This window comes from Schistocerca cancellata, chromosome 4, assembly GCF_023864275.1.
Source record: "Schistocerca cancellata isolate TAMUIC-IGC-003103 chromosome 4, iqSchCanc2.1, whole genome shotgun sequence".
Lineage (NCBI taxonomy): Eukaryota > Metazoa > Arthropoda > Insecta > Orthoptera > Acrididae > Schistocerca > Schistocerca cancellata.
In genome coordinates this window covers 217509618-217536197 of record NC_064629.1, presented here as the reverse complement: position 1 = coordinate 217536197, position 26580 = coordinate 217509618, and the positions used below count along the sequence as shown (strand labels likewise).

Sequence of the window (26580 nt, the reverse complement as noted above, 5' to 3'; positions counted from 1 at the left end):
CTCCTAGGCTCGTGACCGTAGCGGTTGGACTCTTATAGACTACTGTATAACCGTGGCCTCGTCAGATGAGTTCGGATATCAGTCGGTAAGCGCTGCTGGTAGGCTTCGAGTGTCGTGCAGACGCCACGAAGCCATGGACTCAAGTTGTCAACAGGGCATTGTGCAGGCTGGTGGTGGCTCCATAATGGTGTGGGCTGTGTTTACATGGAATGGACTACGCCTGGTGCAACTAAATCGATAATTCATTGGGGTGGTTATGTTCCGCTACTTGGAGACCATTTACAGCCATTCCTAAGCAAAGATGGAATTATTGTGGATGACAATGCGCTTTGTCACTGGACCACAATAGTTCGCGCATGGTTTGAAGAACGTTCTGGACAGTTCGAGCGAATGATTTGGCAACCCAGATCGCCAAACATAAATCCCATCGAAAATTTATGGGATATAATCGAGAGGTCAGCTTGGGCACAAAATTTTGCACTGGTAACACTTTCGCAATTATGAACGGATTCAGAGGCAGCATGGCTCATTATTTCTACAGGTAACTTCCAACGACTAAACGACTTGTTGAGTTCGTGCCACGTCGATTTGCTGCACTACGCCGGGAAAAAAGAGCTCTGACACGGTATTTCGAGGTATCCAATGATTTTTGTCGCCTCACTGTATACTCATATAACAAAACATCAACTTGCATTCAGGATCATACTTCATGAGAAATGCACACGGGATTGTTGGAGGAAGGGAAAGGGGGGGGGGGGGAGAGTATGGTGTTTGCATAGTAATATGATCTCCTATTGTTCTTGTTTATCGCCCGAACAGTGATGAACTTCTCAGGCTAGTGCCAGGTTGTCGTTTCACTCTGATCACAAATTATTCTTCGGTCAATGTAACAATTTTTCCCTTCTTTTTTTATTAATTCAAATTTTGATGGCCGCGCGGGATTAGCCGAGCGGTCTAGGCGCTGCAGTCATGGACTGTGCGCTGCAGTCATGGACTGTGCGGCTGGTCCCGGCGGAGGCTCGAGTCCTCCCTCAGGCATGGGTGTGTGTGTTTGTCCTTAGGATAATTTAGGAAAGTAGTGTGTAAGCTTAGGGACTGACGACCTTAGGAGTTAAGTCCCATAAGATTTCACACACATTTCAACATTTGAACAAATTTGGATGTCAAATGATTGATACGCTCAATTTCAGATATCAAGCTACCCCATTTTAAAATAAATCTGAATACTCTAAGTAGTTAGTTGATATGCAACACTAAGTTGATATGCAGTACTGAGATGAAGAATGTCACCGAGTCGTGGCGAGCCCTCCGACAAGGGGCCACTAGTCAGCCAGCGGCGGGAGAGGTGTTCCCATGGGACAGCTTAACCCTCGCTACAGTGCAGAGCAACGCCCTGAACTGGCCGATCACAACGGCAGGAGGTCGCCGGGCCACTGCTATTGTGCGTCAGTGCTGTTGTGGCACGACGCGCTGGCTTTTCGGGAACATTGCAGAGGCAGCTGGCGGACAGGTGTTGTTGAATAGCCCTTATCAGGTGCACAAATGAGATAGCTGGGTGTAAGCGGGTTCAGCTAAGATGGTGCTTGCTGGCAGCATGCTGAACACTGGTCGGGAAAGAATGATGTGAGGGTGATTGGAGAGAGTTAAGACCTTGTTTGGCTCTTGAGAATTTTAAACTTGTGGAATGTCGGCCGCACTTTGTAAAAAACTGGTGTGTGACAGTTTGTCACCAGGCTACGGAGTCTGTTGACCCAAGATCTGAAGAAAGTAGTGGGCAGAACGACCATTGGCCGGTGCTTGGAAAAGTAACTTGAGTTGGGGGACAGACGCCAATTTCCGAAACAGGCAAGACGAATGCTGCGCTCAGGGGTAGCGCCACATTGTTTCTCTAGAGTGGGAAATTGTCGCCTAATCCTCAAGGCTTTGCGAACATCGAAAAACAAGAGATCGGATAGTTCTCCCATTGGGAGAATCAATAACAATTTTTTTGATTCGAACATGAGTAGGTTTTGGCAGTTTTTTCATGCAGAACTGGGTCAGACACTTGGACTTTAGACTATCAGTCAATCAGCTGATAAACACACACATACTTACGCGATAGTCGTGGACGTGGACGCTACGCTATGAAGTACAGACACAGCTAGAGAGACACATTCGGAGGCTGCAGTCTTCAGATGGAGCTCACGTCCATCAACTAACACGCACCCATGAGATGCGTGGTGGCAAAAGTTGTCCATGTTGCCGGCCTAGGTGGCCGAGCGGTTCTAGGTGCTACAATCTGGAACCGCGCGACCGCTACGGTCGCAGGTTCGAATCCTGCCTCGGGCATGGATGTGTGTGTTGTCCTTGGGTTAGTTAGGTTTAAGTAGTTCTAGGTTCTAGGGTACTGATAACCTCAGAAGTTAAGTCCCATAGTGCTCAGAGCCATTTGAACCTGTCCATGTTGCAGTGGAGAAGAAACATCGTAAGAATTTCTTGCAATGACGGAAGGGATAGGAGGGCAGTCACGAAAATATGGGTACAATCCTATAAATTAATAGGACCTTATTTCAGAAGTGCACTAAGTGTTCGGTCCATACTAATGAATCTGACCCTTTGGGAATTTTCATGTGATATTATTTCATCCAATGGCAGATCAAAGCAGTCATCATGTCCTCAGCTCATTTGCTCTATTTGATGAGGTACGAATTATTAATCTGGTCCTTTCCTTTAGTCAACCCTTCCAGGCTTGTTGTATTGGAGTCTGTTTTAAGATTTTATGTTTTGATTGTCTTTTATCTTCGATTTTTGAAAATTAATAATGTGCTTCTATCAAATCGTGTTCGTTCTTGCTTACATTTATGATTATAATAATATTCGTCAACTTGAGTCATTCTTTAATTTCAATAGCTAAATGCACGTTATAATTTCTTATCATTACTGAGTTTTGTAAGGACCACACCCTGGACTCATTTGTTAGGGTCAATAATTTTCTAACGTTTCTGTTGTGCAACAGCTTTTCATTTCACATTTCAGTCTTCAGGGAGTGACTGGCATCTTGATAGGGTTCGATCAGAGCAGAGCTAACTGGCAGCGGAATAAAAAAGCTGCGAGTACGGGGGCAGCCTCCATCGAGATAGAGGAGTCTGTTGTGGAAGTTACTGAAAATCGTCTAAAGAAAGGTGTAAGCATAGGGCATATTGCTGTGATTAACAGACGGAATTATCAGTTATCACTTAAAGTCGGGCAGGACCCCAAGGACCATTTTGTGTATATTGAGCAAGTGCTTTCTCACCACCTTATTCCGTCGCTAATAAGAACAGTCAATATGTTGTCAAAAATCTATTTGCTAGTGCGTTCGGGCATAGCCCATCATCAGAATATCATATAAAAGGACTTAATACACAGAACTGTGTCACGTGATATCAGTGTCAACACTGATGCTCAACTAAGATTGAAATCACTTGGCACAACACTGTTTTGTGAATAAAATTGTCTAGAGCGCTTAATATACACTCCTGGAAATTGAAATAAGAACACCGTGCATTCATTGTCCCAGGAAGGGGAAACTTTATTGACACATTCCTCGGGTCAGATACATCACATGATCACACTGACAGAACCACAGGCACATAGACACAGGCAACAGAACATGCACAATGTCGGCACTAGTACAGTGTATATCCACCTTTCGCAGCAATGCAGGCTGCTATTCTCCCATGGAGACGATCGTAGAGATGCTGGATGTAGTCCTGCGGAACGGCTTGCCATGCCATTTCCACCTGGCGCCTCAGTTGGACCAGCGTTCGTGCTGGACGTGCAGACCGCGTGAGACGACGCTTCATCCAGTCCCAAACATGCTCAATGGGGGACAGATCCGGAGATCTTGCTGGCCAGGGTAGTTGACTTACACCTTCTAGAGCACGTTGGGTGGCACGGGATACATGCGGACGTGCATTGTCCTGTTGGAACAGCAAGTTCCCTTGCCGGTCTAGGAATGGTAGAACGATGGGTTCGATGACGGTTTGGATGTACCGTGCACTATTCAGTGTCCTCTCGACGATCACCAGTGGTGTACGGCCAGTGTAGGAGATCGCTCCCCACACCATGATGCCGGGTGTTGGCCCTGTGTGCCTCGGTCGTATGCAGTCCTGATTGTGGCGCTCACCTGCACGGCGCCAAACACGCATACGACCATCATTGGCACCAAGGCAGAAGCGACTCTCATCGCTGAAGACGACACGTCTCCATTCGTCCCTCCATTCACGCCTGTCGCGACACCACTGGAGGCGGGCTGCACGATGTTGGGGCGTGAGCGGAAGACGGCCTAACGGTGTGCGGGACCGTAGCCCAGCTTCATGGAGACGGTTGCGAATGGTCCTCGCCGATACGCCAGGAGCAACAGTGTCCCTAATTTGCTGGGAAGTGGCGGTGCGGTCCCCTACGGCACTGCGTAGGATCCTACGGTCTTGGCGTGCATCCGTGCGTCGCTGCGGTCCGGTCCCAGGTCGACGGGCACGTGCCCCTTCCGCCGACCACTGGCGACAACATCGATGTACTGTGGAGACCTCACGCCCCACGTGTTGAGCAATTCGGCGGTACGTCCACCCGGCCTCCCGCATGCCCACTATACGCCCTCGCTCAAAGTCCGTCAACTGCACATACGGTTCACGTCCACGCTGTCGCGGCATGCTACCAGTGTTAAAGACTGCGATGGAGCTCCGTATGCCACGGCAAACTGACGGCGGCGGTGCACAAATGCTGCGCAGCTAGCGCCATTCGACGGCCAACACCGCGGTTCCTGGTGTGTCCGCTGTGCCGTGCGTGTGATCATTGCTTGTACAGCCCTCTCGCAGTGTCCGGAGCAAGTATGGTGGGTCTGACACACCGGTGTCAATGTGTTCTTTTTTCCATTTCCAGGAGTGTACTTCTTTCTTTATGCTTCTTTTCGGCCACTGCCATCATCAGCTCAAAAATTATACGTGAAGTCCTTTTATAATTATTATGTTGTGATGATGAGCTACGCTCGAAATGCGTAAACAAACACATTTTAAACAATAAGTAGAGTTAAAACATGTGTGGATATAAATCCTAAGTCAAGATCGCCAATTTTCTTTATTGAATGCCGGTTTCGGCTCATTGACAATCAGTGTAATATGTTGTTAGTGCGTGACAATCATTACACATCGTCGTATTATTACAGCTAAGTCGCCCTAAAATGAAAAATCGTTGTTGATTATGTAAACTGAGAACGTTAATCATTAATCAAATATTGTTACAGTGCCCATATTGCTACAATCTATATTTGATTAGCGATTAACGTTGTCAATTTACATAATTAATTACAGTTTTCATTTTAGGGCGCTTTAGCTCTAATAATACGGCGACGTATAATGATTGTCACACACTAAGTAACATATTACACTGATATGAGGATAACTCGCCAATGAGCCGAAACCTGGAATCGATAAAGAAAATTTACAGTCTTGACGTAGGATTTTTATACAGACGTATTTTAAATCAAAACATCGCGTATCTCCCCACTGACAATGTCAAAGAATAAAATAAGTAAACAGTTGTTGCTTGCTACCGAGTAAAGCGGCGAAAACAGATGTGCTCAGTTTTAACTGCCATGGACTTTTGCTATATGTTTGACACGAAAGTGTTGACGTTGTCCACACACTGTTAAGCAAGTCGGAGTAATAATCTGGTTGCCAACGAACACTTTTTGTGAATAGTAGGCAGTTTGAGATTATAAATCTACAGCTTCTGGGAAGTCTCAACACATTCCAGCGCTGTCTGTCCATCTGTACAGCAACATTCGTATCCCCAGATGTTCGTGTGAGACACTGTCTGTAAATGTCACTCCAGGCAACTTTTTCAAAAAATTTCCTTTCATTTAAAGACTTTCTGTTATTTAGTTATTAAACGAGAAATAAGTCATTTATTGTTTACTTTCAACGTAACAGTCTATTCAAACAATTAATCCTCGATAATTCTCATATGAATATTCCGATAATCTAGAGATTAAGACGAAAATAATATAATGACAGCTATGATGAGGAGAGCTGTCCAGTTAATTTCCCCCGCTCTTAATTTATGGCGTTTAGGAATGCTTATAGACATTTGCTCACACGTGTCGTATTTCAGTAATTTATCAATTTGGTAGCAGCTTCCAACGTGTCTTTGAAATGCAAGATTTAATCCTGGATAGCTAGCGTGCTCAAGAATCTCATCGGGCTTGGAAACGTATACCTTCCTGCTGCGAAGATGACTGGGATTTAGTAACATCATAGAATATTTATGGCAGTCCCCTGATACTTTGCTAATGTAGTTATTTCCTGGAGTGACACTGAATTATCCTGCTAATTTCACTTGGTATTTCTCAGTATTTCAATTAAATATTCTGAAAGCTTCTCATTTAGGGTGTGTCATCCAATTTTCAAATGCATTTTTCTAGACCGGGAAGGTCATTCCACGCAGAAACTACAACTAATTTCGTTTTTTCATTACGAATTATCTGTCTTAGGGCAATAAGGGAGAACTAAATACCGCAGTTGTTCGCTAGTTCTGTGTAAACGTCATCATACGGTAAAGCCGAGGCTGCGTTCGTTTTAGGTTCCAGGCTAGTGGGAGACCAGCGTTTGTATCTTACTTGACAGAGCTACAGCTGTTGGGCTTTCTAAATGTAGTGAATAATTCATTTCAAAACGATCCTACATGAATTGAGAAATGTATTTTCCGACGTGATTTTTTCGATAGCACTCACCCTATATGCGGTAAAAATGTTTGAGCTTCCTTCACTCCTTTATGAAATCCAAAGAGAATAAAATGTCAGAAATGTTAAATTTTTTGCCCGTTTAATGCTCCGTTTTCTAACGCATCAATATCGGTACTCATAACCTCCAAAAATGCAATGGTCAAGATGTCATCGCAAGAACAATACCTGAACCTGAAATAAAAAGTTAAGATTGATAAGTACAGTTATAGCAACCTGAATACCAACATCCCAAACAAAATCGCTATGAATTTATACACCGACCTCCTTTTTCACGATAAATTTTGCCCACAGTAGTAGATTACATGCGTAATATTACCCATGTCATATGCTGCAGGAGCACTGGTTACAACATTGTTGTTACTGCTTTGTACACACTTGGTTCATCGAAAATATTTTACTCTGAAAATTAAAATACGATATTAAATAATTTTATGCTTGCCATTGTGAGTGCAAAAACATCCGCTGTAGGTTTCTGGCTCAAGGGGCAATGCATCGCGATCACCCGAACTGACTCTGGCTCAGACGGCCGTAGACCTGTGGAACAGAAATTGTTCTAGTCGGCACAGGAAGCCATGCATTCTTTCATGTACGAGGGCAGTTCAATAAGTAATGCGACACATTTTTTTTCTCGGCCAATTTTGGTTGAAAAAACCGGAAATTTCTTGAGGAATATTTTCAAACAATCCCGCTTCGTCTCGTATAGTTTCATTGACTTCCGACAGGTGGCAGCGCTGTAAGGAGCTGTTAAAATGGCGTCTGTAACGGATGTGCGTTGCAAACAACGGGCAGTGATCAAGTTTCTTTTGGCGGAAAACCAGGGCATCTCAGATATTCATAGGCGCTTGCAGAATGTCTACGGTGATCTGGCAGTGGACAAAAGCACGGTGAGGTGTTGGGCAAAGCGTGTGTCATCATCGCCGCAAGGTCAAGCAAGACTGTCTGATCTCCCGCGTGCGGGCCGGCCGTGCACAGCTGTGACTCCTGCAATGGCGGAGCGTGCGAACACACTCGTTCGAGATGATCGACGGATCACCATCAAACAACTCAGTGCTCAACAGACATCTCTGTTGGTAGTGCTGTCACAATTGTTCACCAGTTGGGATATTCAAAGGTTTGTTCCCGCTGGGTCCCTCGTTGTCTAACCGAACACCATAAAGAGCAAAGGAGAACCATCTGTGCGGAATTGCTTGCTCGTCATGTGGCTGAGGGTGACAATTTCTTGTCAAAGATTGTTACAGGTGATGAAACATGGGTTCATCACTTCGACCCTGAAACAAAACGGCAATCAATGGAGTGGCGCCACACCCACTCCGACATCGACCAGTGGAATGGTACCGTGCAGGCATACAGGCCCTCATTTCAAGGTGGCGTAAGGCCATAGCATTGAATGGAGATTACGTTGAAAAATAGTGTTGTGTAGCTAAAAGATTGGGGAATAACCTGGTGTATTTCAATGCTGAATAAAACAACCCCTGTTTCAGAAAAAAATGTGTTGCATTACTTATTGAACTGCCCTCGTATATTCTTTCCACTGTTTTGTTATTACTGTCGGGCTATAAAATGAAGTAAATTATCTCTGAGCTTCCAACAGCTGATACTGCTGGCAGACAGTTGCGGATAAATCAGATTCAGTGACTAAACTTTTCTTTTTCACTGCCCGACGTTTACCACGAAAAGGTTGTACAGCAGAGTAACTCAGAAGAAGGAGACACTTCAGCGGAAACTTCCACATCCTATAGTATTGGCAATTAATGTAGACGGTCATTTGTGATTTTACTTCAATGATTACAAAATCAAGTAGAATGAATGCCTTGAATTGCCAAGATAGCTGAATAAATGGCGATTTTATAGAACAAGGAAATGAATGTATTGAACAAGCTGTAATCCACGCTAGAGAGTCGCAATTCTCATTCAATGTGGCGCACATGCGTTACGACAACATGTGATCCTGCCACACGTGAAGTTTGGTGGGCTGGTGGAGTGATGGTGGATTGGTATACCAAATGTTTGGGTTCCATTCCAAAATGTGGCGATGGTTTTCAGTAGGCATCAACAAATCCTATTTACCTCTCGTTGCGCCAAGTGAGGAGCGTACGACTCCATCATGGTTTCAAATTCGCATTAAAGATGATGTCCCTTCACTACTGACTAGATGTTAGGTTGGGCCACGACAGACGCGGAAGTGGTGGCATCTAGAATACACAGAAAGATAGATCCTTTATCATTTAGCTACAAAATAGCAGGTCAGTAACTGGAAGCAGTTAATACCATAAATTATCTGGGAGTACGCATTAGGAGTGATTTAAAATGGAATGATCATATAATGTTGATCGTCGGTAAAGCAGATGCCAGACTGAGATTCATTGGACGAATCCTAAGGAAATGCAATCCGAAAACAAAGGAAGTAGGTTACAGTACGCTTGTTCGCCCACTGCTTGAATACTGCTCAGCAGTGTGGGATCCGTACCAGATAGGGTTGATACAAGACATAGAGAAGATCCAACGGAGAGCAGCGCGCTTCGTTACAGGATCATTTAGTAATCGCGAAAGCGTTACGGAGATGATAGATAAACTCCAGTGGAAGACTCTGCAGGAGAGACGCTCAGTAGCTCGGTACGGGCTTTTGTCAAAGTTTCGAGAACATACCTTCACCGAAGAGTCAAGCAGTATATTGCTCCCTCCTACGTATATCTCGCGAAGAGACCATGAGGATAAAATCAGAGAGATTAGAGCCCACACAGAGGCATACCGACAATCCTTCTTTCCACGAACAATACGAGACTGGAATAGAAGGGAGAACCGATAGAGGTACTGAAGGTACCCTCCGCCACACACCGTCAGGTGGCTTGCGGAGTATGGATGTAGATGTAGATGTATCGCCAGTAACGTTTCGTAGGCTAGTAATTTTATTCTAGTTAATGAACTAAATGTCACGCAAGGTCACAGAACACTTACATCATCATCTATTTGAGCACGAGATGTTGACTGTATTGGCTCCTGAGTGGGATTCGAATGCGGATCTTCCCATTTGCAGCATGTAATCCCTTCTTGATTGTAGAGTTCCATCAATTCGTTGTCTGCTCAAGCTTTCAAGTTCCTCAACGTCTCCATGTAAGTTGCGTGGCTGGGTTCGAGTTCTGGTCCAGCTCAAAAGATTTCATCGTTTCTTTTCCCACTCTGGTGACTCTGGCGTCAGCATACCTTACTGTCTGCGGAAAATCATTTTGATTTGATTTTTAGCGTCTCTTCTTTCGTTGACAGCAGTAAAGATATGTGACGGTTTCGATATCCAGATACGGAACTTTTCGTCACATCGTTTCAGGTTCAGATCTGCCACTTCCAGCTACTAGTGAAAAAGAATTCGATGGATAACTTCTCTCCTTGTCTAGTCAAAGACTATAACCGAGGAGTTCGTTAACCAGTTTATATAAAACCACTCGCCAATCGAAATTTTCAAATGTGTGTGAATTCTTAAGGGACCAAACTGCTGAGGTCATCGGTCCCTTGACTTACACACTACTTAAACTAACGTATGCTAACAACACACACACACACGCCCGAGGGAGCACTCGAACCTCCGGCGGGAGGGGCCTCGCAGTCCGTGACAAGGCGCCTCAAACCGCACAGCCATTCCACTCGGCTACTCGCCAAGCGAATAACAGTTAATAGTTGTTTGGAAAATCATTTCGAAAGAATACTTCGAACTATCATAGAAATTTTATTCAGAAATTCTTGAAACGTCTCTTATCCGCAAATGAACTCACTTTTGAGTAGAATTAGGGAATGATTTATGTGGCAGAGCTACGGACATTAGTTGTCTGAGATACTAATAAAAGACAAACATTTTAGAAACGCCTCGTATTGTAAAAATTTGAGTTTACAAGTGGTAAGGACTGTCTCTCTAACAAGGTTTTTCTTGATATTTGAGGAGCGCAGGAACAAAACCCGATAAATCCACTTTCGCTGTATTCGCGTGTTTCAGTTACAGGGGGGAGATACGGGGGTAATACATGCTGCCACAAAACAATTTTCAGCACAAAGCGACATCAAGTGTTTATATCGTCAAGTGGAAAACGCAACTGAATCAAAATCCGATAACTCTCGGGATGCACTTATACAGGGTGTTACAAAAAGGTACGGCCAAACTTTCAGGAAACATCCCTCACACACAAATAAAGAAAAGATGTTATGTGGACATGTGTCCGGAGACGCTTAATTTCCATGTTAGAGTTCATTTTAGTTTGTTCTTCCACCTACGCTCAATGGAGCACGTTATCATGATTTCATACGGGATACTCTACCTGTGCTGCTAGAACATGTGCCTTTACAAGTACGACACAACGTGTGGTTCATGCACGATGGAGCTCCTGCACATTTCAGTCGAAGTGTTCGTATGCTTCTCAACAATAGATTCGGTGACCGATGGATTGGTAGAGGCGGACCAATTCAATGGCCTCCACGCTCTTCTGACCTCAACCCTCTTGACCTTCGTTTATGGGGGCATTTGAAAGCTCTTGTCTACGCAACCCCGGTACCAAATGTAGAGACTCTTCGTGCTCGTATTGTGGACGGCTGTGATACAATACGCCATTTTTCAGGGCTGCATCAGCGCATCAGGGATTCCATGCGACGGAGGGTGGATGCATGTATCCTCGTTAACGGAGGACATTTTGAAGATTTCCTGTAACAAAGTGTTTGAAGTCACGCTGGTACGTTCTGTTGCTGTGTGTTTCCATTCCATGATTAATGTGATTTGAAGAGAAGTAATAAAATGAGCTCTAACATGGAAAGTAAGCGTTTCCGGACACATGTCCACATAACATATTTTCTTTCTTTGTGTGTGAGGAATGTTTCCTGAAAGTTTGGCCGTACCTTTTTGTAACACCCTGTATGACGTTCGGAAAAGAACGCTTAACTCTGCGGTTGCACAAGTGCTGAATGTGGTATAATACCAAAATTCAGGAGCAGAAAGTACGATGTAGAACATTATAGTCCCTTCAATAGATGTTTATGCAACACCCAGGGCATTCAGTGAAAACATTTGGAGATTTTTGGTTTTGATCCAACTGCTCGGAATTATCGGACTTTGATCCGACCGCCCTGGAGTATTCCAGCAGGGAATACGCTATTGAGACCACAAGGCATGTTTTATTGGCAACAAACACGTTTTACAATTACATAATGCAATATAGTTATAATATTATTACTGTCAATTTATCTTCCAAACAATCACACTGCTCATCTGCGGGTACTATTTCTTCCTCTGCATCTTCTTCGTGGATTGTACTATTATTAAGCAGGTTCTTGTACCACGGAAAACATACATTCATTGTGCAGTCCCTTCCAAATTCCTTGACCAGAGAACCTCGCTCATCATGTTTCTTGGTCGCTGTCAGATCATGTCGTACACACGGAGCGAGGTGGCGCAGTGGCTAGCACACTGGACTCGCATTCGGGAGGACGACGGTTCAATCCCGGGTCCGGCCATCCTGATTTAGGTTTTCCGTTATTTCCCTAAATCGCTCCAGGCTAATGCCGGGATGGTTCCTTTGAAAGGGCACGGCTGACTTCCTTCCCCGTCCTTCCCTAATCCGATGAGACCGATGACCTCGCGGTCTGGTCTTCCCCAAACAACCCAACCCTCATGTCGTACATGTACAGTCTCCAATGTCTGTGGTTGGTTTCTGCGGCCCTTTAAAATACAGAACCGCTTCTTATCCGCAACAGTTTCATGCTTGTAATTCCTGTAGCATTTTAATTGGAATAATGTTTTTGCCTGTCTGTTCTGTCCTTTTCCATGAATGACGATGTATTTATTGAATTTACATCGTTTTATGTCCCTTAATCGAGGGTCCTTTTTGTAGGATTCTCCAAGGGATTTAATATTTTGTAAGACATAGTCCTATCCTAACGTTCGTACAGTACCATGCTCCTTGTATATTGTTTGTTATCCGTCAATTTGTGTAATAACCGACGTTGTCCTAAGGTACTTCTCAACACGACCGAACACATGGTCTGCCGGGAGAAAGCTATGGCCCCTTACTGGAAATGTCAAAATTTTTCCTCTAATTGTGCAGGTGATTTGCAGCCAAAACATGATGGTGTGTATGATGAGGAAAATTTTTGTTTTGACCCACACATCCATCACAGAATAATCTCAATATTCTCGTTCCGTCCAATGCCAACGAATCCAAGTAATGCAGGAATGCTGGAACAACCTCCGTAGTCCCTCTGCCGCCTGCGTCCTCGGTCCACTGATAAAACGTTACGTTCCTCGAGTCCATTCCGACGAAACAAAGAGTATAGAAACTGGTTCGTCGTGAATAAAATGGCTCTTGGATAGGTGTTTGTGGCAGGTGTTAGACTTATTGTAAATCAAAACAGAATGACACTGAATCAGGATCATTGGTTTTACACAAGTTATAAAATAACTTTGCACGTAAGGTATGTACTCGTTTCTCCGCCATTAAGACTCTTCCTGTGAGGATCGGTTGCATCCTTTATGTTTTATGCTAGTACAGTGCATGTACTGCAAGCATCAGAGGAAGTTGACCGAAAACCAGTATTAAACGGGCGCGTAAAAACATAGACTTCTTGATCTGCAAATGCGGAGGAACGGAATAGTTGTATAGCTTCTGCACTTTCTTTTGACTTAGCTCACAGGACAAATAAATACGTTTGAATTTACGTCTGTTATAGTGGCTCTCGGTTGCCGGAAGTTTACCTAAAAATTCTCTCAATGTTGCCTTCTTCTCATCTGATTTTACGGACTTCCAGTCCCCACCTCATCCTTCTTTAGGAATCTGTTCCTAAAACACTGTCTTAGGTACTGAATGCACCCTATCCTTTTTGACAGAAAACACCTTCATGAACAATTCCTTACATACAGGTCTATTTTCTCTTACATCCGATAGGAAATATATGGTACTAAATTCACGCCCCCTCCTTTCCTTTCCTTGTGATACTCTACTTTCTCTTCGCCGTCGTGGTGCATGTGCTGCGATTAAACGAGTAAGGAACATGTCCTGTGCCACTTTTTAATGATTCTTATAAAAACTTTGCCTGTATTGAAGAAGATATTTCATCGATATTCTTGAACATTGTAACTTTGCTGCATTATGCTTGCAAGGCAATGCAAGGTCTAATCCTAGAGGATCAACATCACGATACCTACAAAAAGCAAGCAACCCTTATAACCCATTCATTGTAATGGTACTTGAATTACGCAACCATTACGGCACCTCACCTGAACCTCTCGATACCAGTAATATTTTACTGTGTTTCTGCAAAGTAGTGCCGGCCGCGGTGGTCTAGCGGTTCTAGGCGCTCAGTCCGGAACCGCGCGACTGCTACGGTCGCAGGTTCGAATCCTGCCTCGGGCATGGATGTGTGTGATGTCCTTAGGTTAGTTAGGTTTAAGTAGTTCTAAGTTCTGGGGGACTGATGACCACCGATGTTTAGTCCCATAGTGCTCAGAGCCATTTTTTTGCAAAGTAGTTGACATATTTCTGAGACAACATTCAGATTTGATTTCATTTGTGATACATCGATATGTTTATATTGCAATGATATTATTCTTATGTGTATTCTTTCTTTTGTCACTATGATCTTTGACGTACTTGTAACTCTGATTTTTGGGCGCGTAAGCGATAGTTAGTTGTTAACTTGTTAGAGAGTCGGACCTTGAGAAGGTCAAGTCTTGGACGTCATGTTGGAAAGACGCATATTATAGTTGGCTTATAAAATGTGAGGAAGATGTTTTCAAGTATGTTTTGTATTGTGAAGTGATGTTTTGTGTGATACGTGATATTGCAATAAAAGCAGTTAAAAGGAAATGTAACTTAAATTCGGAGTGCTGATTATTTTTTTTACATCACCATTGTGCTAACTTTGAAAGGTTTAATCTCCAAGAATGATTTGTGAAGCGCATCTACAAAACTTTTGAAATATAGCAGAATAAAACCTAGGCCTCTTTTCATCCGAGCTTGGAATCAGAACCACCTAGACTTTCAACGATTGAGCCATGATTTTACGACGAGACCTGCGTGGAAAACACAAAAAGATGAGTGCCTAGTTTTTTCATTATTACATGAAATGACTATTAACTGTGCTCTGATGACACCTGCCACATAATATGACTGTTGTTGCCCGAAAATGCAGTATTTAGCAGCGTGAGCAACACCACAGTCGTTATTAAATGACCTTTGTTGTGGTAGGGTTGTTAGACCACGAAGGCCACAAGCCTCAACGATGTAGTACGACAATACGTTCACAATACATACCGGTTTGCGCGTTACACTGCTGTTTTCCTTTCTCGTCTTCTGGGTCGCCGCATGCCTATGTTAATATCTTTCACTATGCGTCCTTCATCCATTTTACACCCCACAATACCACAACCCCATCGTGTTAAGTGTAAGTATGACGAAACCGTATTACTGTCTGGATGTTTACTTCACTTGACTGGCAGCAAATGACCAGTGTCGAAACAATCCTGTAGTCGCAGTACGATAGTATCGAATTACGCTACCTACACAAAACGCGATATATATCCAATGCGGTCGGAGCACGATCCGATAACTCGAAGCGGTCGAATCACAACCAGATTATCTCCCTTTTGTTGCGTTTAATATCGGAGTAATAGAAAGAGAAATCTGGTAATCGATTGGACACTCTGAATAGTGTTTCCTGTTACTGCATCGTGGTGCGTTTCTTCTTTTCATAGCTTGTGCAACCAACCGGAGATCACTTTTTGTTGCTTTCAGTATTAACAGCAAATGCAGATTTATCGGTTTTGTTCCGGCGCTCCTCGTTTGTAATATCGTGTATTTGTTTATATCAGCAGTTACTGTCATACAGTAGACTGATCCCTACTGGACACTTGTTGTAATTATTTTGTATAGTCAAACGAGTGTGCCGAAAAATGATTAGAGTAACTGCAAAACAGTTACGTTATGCGGCTGCATGCAAAACAGGCGGAACGCATTTCAGATCCTGTAGATACTCTCGAGCATTATAGTACACCATACACGTGCACAAAGCTTTCATATTACTTGCCTTTGACAGTGTCCCACAATTAAATTAACAGGGTAACTGAGTGTAAGAAACTAAATCGATACTGAGGTATTTAGGTTAGGAAATGAGATGCTGAAAGTAGTAGATGATTTTTGCTACTTGGTCTACAAAATAACTGATAATGGTTGAAGTAAAGTTGATATAATAATTCAGCCCGCATCTCGTGGTCGTGCGGTAGCGTTCTCGCTTCCCACGCCCGGGTTCCCGGGTTCGATTCCCGGCGGGGTCAGGGATTTTCTCTGCCTCGTGATGGCTGGGTGTTGTGTGCTGTCCTTAGGTTAGTTAGCTTTAAGTAGTTCTAAGTTCTAGGGGACTTATGACCATAGATGTTGAGTCCCATAGTGCTCAGAGCCATTTGAACCATAATAATTCAGATAAGGAATAACAAGAAAAATGTTTCGGAGAAAGAGAATTTGTTTAGCATCTAATAGAAATTTTGTTGTGACCAGATAAAACTACTTTCGTCCAGCCGTAACTGTGTTCCTTGATTGCTCTTAGAGAAGGCTCATCGAACTAGAACACATGGTATATTAGTTCACTTTATTATATAAATGACTAAAAGGTTTGCTTAACTTTGACAAAGTTCTCTTTCGCAGGAATGTTGATAATTCAAAATTGTCATTAACTTTGAAAGCATCACCTGACGCACAGATTAACAATCTGTTATCTCGAAGGGCAAAATGCTACCTTTACTAAAGTGCATTTCATCAGAAACTTTACAACTCGTTGATCCTCGTTGTGATGTTGACGGCTATAGCTGAAGTCGTGAATTGGGTTGAGCTCATGCAAGTTGAACATTATGCTGACCTCATCGTAGGCGTGCTGCTATGTTGAGAGGGCAGGAACGGTCCTCAGCAGTGTCTCCAATACGTCGTTGCGGATTGCAGCAAGCCCTCGCTAATGTTTTTAGTATTGATTCGCATTGTCAACTTTGGTGTGGTATCGTCATCTCGGGACGATATAGCAAGTTCAACAAGCATTTTTCTAGAGTGTAGCTTTGTTCGGAAATAAAACATGGACAATAAGCGGTACTGACACGAAGCTGACAAAGAGGAATACTGAAGATTAGATGTGTAGTTCGGATAACAAATGAGGAGGTTCTGAATCTAACTGAGAAGAAGGTATCAGTTTACAGGACACTCCGTGATGCGTCAGGATATGGTTAGTTTGGTAATGGAAGGAAAAGTGGGAGAAAAACCTGCAGAGACAGACCAAAGCTTCACTACAGTAAGCAGGTGCAAACTGATGTAGGTTGAAGTAGTTATGTGGAGATGAAGAGACTTGCATGGGCTAGATCAAGGAAGTCTTTGTTTTGAAAACACAAACTACCATCTGTGGTGTAAAGTTCAGTGACACGTGTAGTTCTACGAGTTACAGTTTTCACAAGCTTTCCCGTCCTTGTATAGTGCCCAAAGAAGTCGTCTTTCATAATGTAATATTTTATAAAGGGTGCTCGCAAATTCCCAGTAAAAACTTCTAGAACTTGTAGAGGGGAGGAGAACATAATATTTTGAACAGGGACCCATTCCCGGAAACGTACCGTTTCCATGCTACAGCCGTTTGAAAATATGTTTGCTAGGCAGGTATGCAACAGGGTAGTCGTGGTGGGGTAGTTACGTCGGATGGAATGATGTCATTTGACGTCTATCCTATCTCTCTGAGCTGGTTCGAGCCTTATTCCTGTGTACGTGAGTGTTAGAGCAACATGGTTGAGTACACGTTTCCAGAATACACCGACTTCATTCTTCTGAATGCCGAAGTTCACAGTGATGGAAGAGCTGATCGTCACATTTATCAAGATCGTTTTCCACACCGTCCGACTCCATCGAATACCCTTTTCGCCACAATTACGCAATGGCTTCGAGAAAGGGTACCTTCACCTCAGCAGGCGTGACTGTGATGCTCCGAGGATACGCCGCACACCTGTATTGGAAGAGGCCGTACTGCATCACATTGAAGAGAACCCTTCAACGAGTACACGAGCAATTTCTGTGGCTATTAACGAGTGCAACTCTGAAACAATTGATGTAATGGATCACGATTAATCAGTTACTTGTAAAAGTGGTCGTGTTGCCAACGTGTTTTCAGATGGCTGTAGCACGGAGACAATACGTTTCCAGACATGGGTTCCAACACAAAATATTATCTCCTCACTCCCGTCTAGATGCCCTAGAAGTTTTTAATGGGAATTTGCGAACAGCTTGTATTCAGGCCCATTTATATCACCAAGACAATCTTCTCAGAAAATGTATTGCAGTTTCATTAAGAAACTTCCACAACACTTCTGTGGTGAACCCGCAACAGTATTTCAGCGTCATTCAGTGAATTCCTTGCACTAAACTTCGTACATTTAGACTGGGTTAAGGGCAGTATATGGACAGTAATTTGTATTTACCAAGCTCTGTGTTGTATTATTTAAACCATTGGACTTTTATTCTAGAGGAGCAACACTTGAATCCCACTTCAACCATTCAGAATTACGTATTTGATATTTTCTCTAAATTTCTCCCTATCACTTACCTTGTCTTCTTCCAGCCGAGTAAGTGTTCCGCTAAAGATTTCGACGTAGACGTAATATCATCTCTAAACTTACTTTCTGCTTGTTTCCTTTCCAATCTACTTTCATCGATCAGTGTATTATCATAATAACAAAGAGTCTTAGGAACTGAACACTGGTTCAGTTCCGAGAAGATCTTCAGTAAATAGAATGCTTAAAATGCCATTGTTTAGGCCTGAAATTACAAAAGACCCAGCTATTTTAAAGCAAAGAGCGTCAGCCAGTATTTATCGTGAACCTGTCATCAACAAATTATTTACAAAAACTAAACAGAAAAAGATACATACTATAACTATATAAGATTATCAGAAAAGTAAATTCGTCATAATAATATACAATAGCAAATAATCGGACAAAATTACTTACTGGTATCGAAAAAGTTACGTAAAATTGTATTTAGGCTGACATATGAAATTGGCGGCGAACGTTAGCTGGCAATAGTAAAACAAAATACATTTGTCCAGGTGCTTTCAAAGTTACATGTCGCAAATGCAATAAACAGCAAGTCGAATAAATGTTGTTTTAGGTACGCTAGAAGGAGCAATCTCGCACACAAAACAACAAGACGGCTTTTGGACTGCATCTGCTAAACATCAGCCATTCTCAGAATAATCTGGAAGAAAAGCTATTTTACATTATAAACAAAAGGGCAGCCTATTAAATCTGTTACAAGAAATTTAAATTTGTGGAAATATAGAGAACAAAAAAATCAAAGCTTAACGAACAGAGTCAGTTTAGTCGTAATACTTATTTTAACATTTATAGACATTCGTCGATATCGGTAGTGATAATCGAGCGAACTTTACCTTATAGCGTATTATTTTGACGATTGTTTGCTTATTGTTTATTTTTATTGCGACCTTTGGACATTATCCACTGAGCCAAATATCTTGAGGATCGTGCTGCTCGTGGCGTGCGGAAGTGGATGGAGCTGCCGCGACGGTGCATAAACAGCTGAGCCAGCACCAACCTAGCCTCTTACGAACTAAACACGTTGTGTACTTCAGGCGTGTCACCCATGAATACATCAACCTATACAGATACGCAATGATGATTATGTCACAAGCTTTTACGTTTTGCATAGCTTTATATTTTCTCTTCTATTGTATAACCTTATAATCCTTTTATTGTAAATTAAGTAATTGGTTTAATATTTTAGATTGTCTTGATAATAAAACTACTGGGCCATAAAAGTTAGTTCCTTTTCGTTGTATTTTCTAATGTTAGTACTGTAATACATTTTGTTCGTGTATAAAATATTCACAGTTTATTTGTCGCAACAAATCTGGGTAAAATTTCGGGCTTTCAACGACATCCTCTATTGGTTTCTTCAGGAATAACTGACTGTTGAAGCTTTTCTTTTTCTTTATTGATATTTCAGTTCCCCATGAATGCGCGGGCTGGCAGCGGATAAAACCACTCTTCAGCTAAAGGTTACAGAAATTTGAACTATGTTTAAAAATATATGAAAGATGATAATAAACGATGTTTAAAAAAAATCTTAGTGAACAATATTTTATATTTGTACATAAAAACATATGATAATGAATAAATCTTTTTATAAAAACGTATTGGTGGATAATATTCATATTTTCTTAAAACTTTATAGGTGATTTGTTATTACAGTTAAAATATGTCTGTAGGTAAAATTTGTGTTATGATATGGTGTAATGTGATGACGGTGATGCATGAAAATGATCATGGTCGTGATAGAGGTGGGATGATGAGTATGACTATGGGCACTGTGGAACCACAGGCAGCGACTTAGTCAGCAAGGTGGAGGAAGGAGGTGGAAGAAAATGGAAAGATGGTATGAGGTGGAGCTTTGTGGCTAGGGTTGGAAAGAGCGGTATACCTCGGGACCTGTTTCATCGTTGGGGAGTGGGAGTAGGCTGAAATTCCGGCAGAAGAGGATAGATGCTTGGAAGTTGGAATATGGATGTAGTGGTGCAGCCGGATACTTGGACTGGTGACTACTGGATGGAATACAGGATGCTGCTACTGGGTTGTCCGAGTAATGTACTATATTCGAAGGTGCTCTAGGAAAAGATGAATGTTGGGAAGTGGATGACTTGGTATAGGATGCGAGTTGGAGAACGGAGGTGGGTGCGAAAGGCGAGGCAGAGTGTATGTCTTTCCATAATTTCAAGGGACTTGAATTTATGAGAGGCGATGATTCAGGCAACGTTAGCGTAGTTGAGGATGGGGCGGAAAAGGAATTTATCGTCGAGGATAATTGTATATGCACTTACACCCTCAGGTGCGGGCTGTTAGTAGTTACAGAAGTTTTTGTCGGTTTCGGGCTTTGTGGTGAATACTGTGTTAGTGTGGTGCGATGAAAGGTTTTTCTGTCCATTTATTTGAAGTTTCTACGTATTACACCATTCTACCAGGAGATTCAAGTGCCGTTGGAGGACGGCATGGGAGAAATGATTCAAATGGCTCTGAGCACTATGGGACTTAACTTCTGAGGATAACAGTCCCCTAGAACTTAGAACTACTTAAAACTAACTAGGCTACTAAGGACATCACACACATCCATGCTCGAGGCAGGATTCGAACCTGCGATCGTAGCGGTCGCGTGGTTCCGGACTGTAGCGCCTAGAACCGCTCGGCCACCCCGGTCGGCGGCATGGGAGAGTTGAAGGGTGTGGTGAGTAGCCAGTTAAGCAGTGTCGTCAGCATATTGCAGGAGGTAGGGGTAGTGCTTTTGGAATGTCTGCAGTGGACATAGTTGCTGCTGTTGCAGTCATTTATAGTCCACAGACGGCTTATGATTGATCAGCATACGTCATCATTACATCATGCTAGAGTCTGGCCAACACTCTAGTAGGAACGTAAAGAGTTCAGCGCATTTGTCTATATCTTCTCAGAGTCGAGAGCTCGCTTCCACGCACTACTTATATTTGCCCCAATCTGTACTTGCCTTACTGTGTTAAGCCTTTAACATATACCCCTTAATAAATAAACTGTGACACCATTTAGAATATGGTCAATATCAATCAAGTTCTTGTTGCCCCTGGAAGCCATCAGATAAGCAACATCAACTGAAACCGCGTACCATGAACCGGGTTAGCCGTTTACTAATATAGATATGGAAGATGTAAATACGTAAATGTGTGGCTAAAATACAGGACTGTTGCCACCAATGGCATCAGCTGATCTTCGTCGTACACAAGACACAATGTTACTGTTACAATAGAATGTTAGCGCCGAATCATGTACGTATTGACGCGTGTTGTTGTGTTACTTGTACATTTACTAAAAAGGCTAAAATACGAATAAATAGTTAAGGGATAGAATTTTCTCGCAACGACGTCCTTGCACAAAACGTTCTCATTTTCGCATCAAATCTGGGTGAAATCTCGAGTTTTCGAGGATATCCTCCATCCCCTTCCTCAAAAAGAAGTACGTCATGAGTACTAAAATGTTGCTCCACGCTCCTATATGCTGGGAGTCTGTTAGCAGAGGAGCAGTAGAAATTAAAATTTCAACCTTAATCAGAAGTTTGCAGTCGTTTTATACATGAGAGTTCGATTCCTTGAAGAATATGGAGTGGGGGATTTACTGGTACTATGATAAATTGCTTATGTGATAGGGAAGAACTAATGTTTGCCTTTCTCTTTAGTCTAGTGTTACATTTGAAGATGACCGTATTCGGCCGAAATAATTCATAATATTTAATAAGCTGTGAGCTAGTCTGTCTTATGCGTTGACTTTTTATTCTTGCGGACTTCTTATTGTTCTCGATTCAACAGCTCACAAATGTACCTTGAACGTATCACATTACAAGAGCAATATGAAAAGTTCCTTACCTCGTGCAGAGATGCAGTTGACAACAAATGAATTTCATTTTCCTAATGTTGGTAAATGTTGCGCAACTATATTAGTCAAGTATCAAACTGGCAGGCGTAAGACTTTCGTTTTAAATCTTCTTGGAGTGATTGTGCTGTCAACGTTGCAAATGAATAAACTGAAAATTCATCTAAAGTTGATGAAGCCCGCCCTGTTAGCCGTGCAGTCTAACGCACGGCTTTCCGCATTGGGAAGGAGCGCCTGCACCCCGGCACGAATCCGCCCGGTGGACTTGTATCGAGGTCCAGTGAGCCGGCCAGTCTGTGGATGGCTTTTAGGCGGTTTTCCATCTGCCTCGGCGAATGCGGGCTGATTCCCCTTATTCCGCCTCAGCTACACTATGTCGGCGATTGCTGCGCAAACAAGTCCTCCACGTACGCGTACACCACAATTACTCTATCACGCAACATAGGGGCTACACTCGTCTGGTGTGAGACGTTCCCTGGGGGGGGGGGGGGACGGGGGAGGGGGGGGGGGGGTCCACCGAGGGCCGAACGGCACAATAACCCTGAAAGAGTGGTTAGGACAGGCACAACACCCAGTCCCTGAGCGGAGAAAATCTCCGACTCAGCCGGGAATCGAACCCGGGCCCTTAGGATTTACATTCTGCCGCGCTGACCACTCAGCTACCGGGGGCGGACGTGTAATGTGGTTTGAGGTACCGGGGATAGATGGTTTGTTCGTTATGGGTATCGTGAGAAAGACCGCCTAAATTGTGGTCCTTCTCCGCGACTGGCTGCTGCGTTCGGAAGTTGCGATCCAAAGTGATGATCTTCTGTCATTAATACTATAAAAACTAAACAGCATTTTACTTGCATTTCCTTTAAAAGCAGGCTCTCATTCCATTATTTCAGAAAGGTTAATGACCAACAGAATAGCAAACAGTTGCTAAACGAAAAGGCAAACTAAGCTCTTCGGAGACCTTCGGATTGCGCCTAACTTGGATGGCGGGCGAAGTGGTCCGGCTGTAAGATCAGACCTGGGCTGACAGTCTCGGAGGACAGACATGTTTCTGCCTTGGTCAGTTTCGGTTAAGGAATCATTAGCAATCTCTGGTTATTTGGTTGTGTAATTGAGAATAATTTGATGGTCACTACGCAAATACGCAGTTCATTGTAATGGTTATTTTTTACGAACTTGTGAAGAGTGGAGATGTTTTGTGATTCATAAAGTGAAATATAATTGTGCAGTTTCTCGTATTCTGCTAATATAAAGCGAGTGGTACCCGTATAAACAAAATAATTAACAATGTTATTACTCCTACATCATCAGCTCCTCGCTAAGAGTTTATTACAGCCTAAAGATAACGGATTCACGATCTACGTGCTGTTTTCTGCGCAGGGGACGACTACTATAGAAGACCGCATGTTGGTGAAAATTAATTAGAACTTATGCATTCCATTGAGGGCGGTGGAAGCAAATAACCACCTCGCATGTACTGCAATCTTAGTACAAATGAGACCAGTGACACGTCATCTGTTAACACAAAGGAGGTATGAAGGAGAGAAATTTTCGAGGGAAAGAGTTTATTACACGCACGTCTATCTCACCCTCTTTTTCAACATGCTGTAGACGGTAGATGACAATACTTACGTGTAGCACGACATAAAAAATGAGTGGTACCTTTTGCCTGATGTACTGACAAGCTTCCTGTAAGGTCGGAGTCCTATTTATAGAAGGCTTAACAAATAGGAATGTGAAAACGAATTTCTCAGCAATGTGTGTACTGGTTTAAAATAATCTGACAGATTTCTACCCCTATTTGCTAATGTGGATGAAAGGAGTGTCTACTACCTCATATCAGAAACGAAGCAGCGTCAAAGTAGTGAGCGGGTCGGTGTCCCTGTAAAAAAAAAAAAAAAAAAAAAAAAAAAAAAAAAAAAAAAAAAAAAAAAAATTAGTTACCATGGAAGTTATTAGCAGTGTTTGTGGGATGCAAAAGGGATTCTTCTTGTTGATTATCTTTATCCACTGACTGAGATAAAAAAAATTTGTTATGATGACGACGAGCAAATCGTCGCCAATGTGAATGACTGGTGGCCAATGCTAAATAGAAACATACAAATCTCTTCTTTGCCTATACAGCAGGTTTGTCAGTGAAGTCGATAAGGAGCTGGCTGCATGATCTGGGTCTACAACGACTAAAATAAATAGAAGTCGTTGGTAAAAAATAATGTATTGTACTTCACTGGTGGTACAGGAGTCTTCATAGTCAGGAGGAATATAATTACAGAGAGCTATAGAGGCATCACATAGGCCATATTTTAACTAAGCGCCTTGTTAGAGGTTGCTTCCTATCAGCTGAAGGCTATTCTACTTTCCTACTTGACGTCCCAAGCAATAGTGGCCGAGCGCATTCTAGAGATTTGTTGCAAGCCGCGGAGCGGCGCTAGTCTCGACTCGAGGGTCCAGCGATACAAGTACGTACCGCGGTCGATAACTGCAACCCCTAACAAGTGTGGTATCGAACGTTGAGACCACAAAATTGATTTGCTTATGTGAATTATATGGACGTGTGGTGTCAGAAAGAATAGACAACACGTGGAATCTGCAGCTGTGATACATTACATGTAAATTTAAGGTGGAGAAGGGGGGAAAGGAAACGGAAGGGAAGGGATTACTGTCAGCTGCATCGGGACATTACACGGAATCGGCAGCAACTAGCGACAATGTTTACCAGACCGGCATTCGAACCTGGGATCTCCCGCTAACCAGGCAGGTGTATTCACCACTGCCACCCACGACGCAGTGTTACTGCAACTGCATGGACTACCTCGGCACACCTCACGGCCTACCCACATTTCCACCGAGCTGAACTAATAGAAGTGTGCGGATAGGTGGCGTCCCGTGTTAATGTGGTTTGGCCGTGAGAGGTGCCCATATAGTCCGCGCAGGTGCGACAAAACTGTGTCCAGTGTGGCGCAGGGTTAACGTACCTGTCAAGTAAGCCGGAGATCCCGGGTTTGAATCCCAATCCGGTGTATATCGTCGCTCGTCGCCGTTGATTACGAGAAATGTCTCTGTGCACCACCTTCAAGTGACATATAACGTATCATAGCTGCGGATTCCATTGGTGTCTGTTTTTTTTCGGACATGTCCGAAAGAACAGACACCATATATTCATACAACTGATTCGTCTAGATGCACAATGGATCCACCTTCTTCAGTGCGGTGCGCGCAGTTGAGAAAAGACTATCCCGGGTGGTACAGTGGTTAACGCACCTGTCTAATAACCAGGAGTTCCGGGTACGAATCTCTCTCCGGTACACATTTTCGTTAGTCTCCGCTGATTCCGTGAAATGCCCTGACGGAGCCATTCCCTTTTCTTTCCTTTCCTTGCCTCTTCCCCCCCCCCCCCCCTTTCACTTTCAATAAATATTTAGCTTCGTGTACCTGTAATTGATTTAATTAGGCTGAACTGTTTGTAATTTCGTTTGAGACCGTGGACACCAAAATTAATGCCTTGCTGGAAATTTCATTTCATGACATCTTATTCTTTCGCAACAAATGTTCCGCCTTTGCAGGTTCGTTTATGATGACCAACTGCTCATCTGTGATTCGACAATTATTGATTTTTATTCAGAATATCTGGCTGCACATTCTTTCTGTCTCCGCAAATGTCACTCACGATAGAATATCACAACTACGTATACCATACTTCCGTTAGTTGTATTATCTCTGATCTACGTGTTTTCGTATTTAACTGTTTTTAGATTGTGTTCGGAGATGGAGACAGGTAACTGTCCCTGAGTTAGCCTACAAGGGTGAGAGAAATCATACCCAGGCAAGCAAGTGTATCAGGCCAACTATGGCACATGGATTCGTTCAAATGGCTCTGAGCGCTATGGGACTTAACATCTGAGGTCATCAGTCCCCTATAACTTAGAACTACTTAAACCTAACTAACCTAAGGACAACACACACATCTATGCCCGAGGCAGGATTCGAACCTGCGACCGTAGCGGTCGCGCGGTTCCAGACTGAAGGACCTAGAACCGCTCGGCCAACCCGGCCGGCCACGTGAATTGGATCCAAAAAAGAGCTCACGTCCCTGATTCGCAAATTAACACGAGGAGCAGTAGCCTAATGAGCAATTTAGTAACTTCATGCTCTTCTGTTGGTGAAATGCGTGCGGCCACAAAACAATTATTGAATATCTGTAAAAAAAAAATCTGAGATAATTTTTCGTGCTCCTGTCACCAGAGCCGTTCGCCATGTGAAAGTCTGGTGTGTAATAGAACATAACTGGTAGCAACCAGTTTTGCTCACATCAGAACACATCCGATACTGTTGATAAACGTATCGCTAGGGTCTCACACAGCTGAGAAAAAAGCTA

At 43.1% G+C, this 26580-nt stretch overlaps 1 protein-coding gene across 1 annotated transcript in view; it reads left to right on the top strand.

The window, feature by feature from the left end:
• Positions 1–26580, top strand: part of LOC126184824 (putative ammonium transporter 3) — a 265519-nt gene that overhangs the window by 93705 nt on the left and 145234 nt on the right. The window lies entirely within an intron of this gene.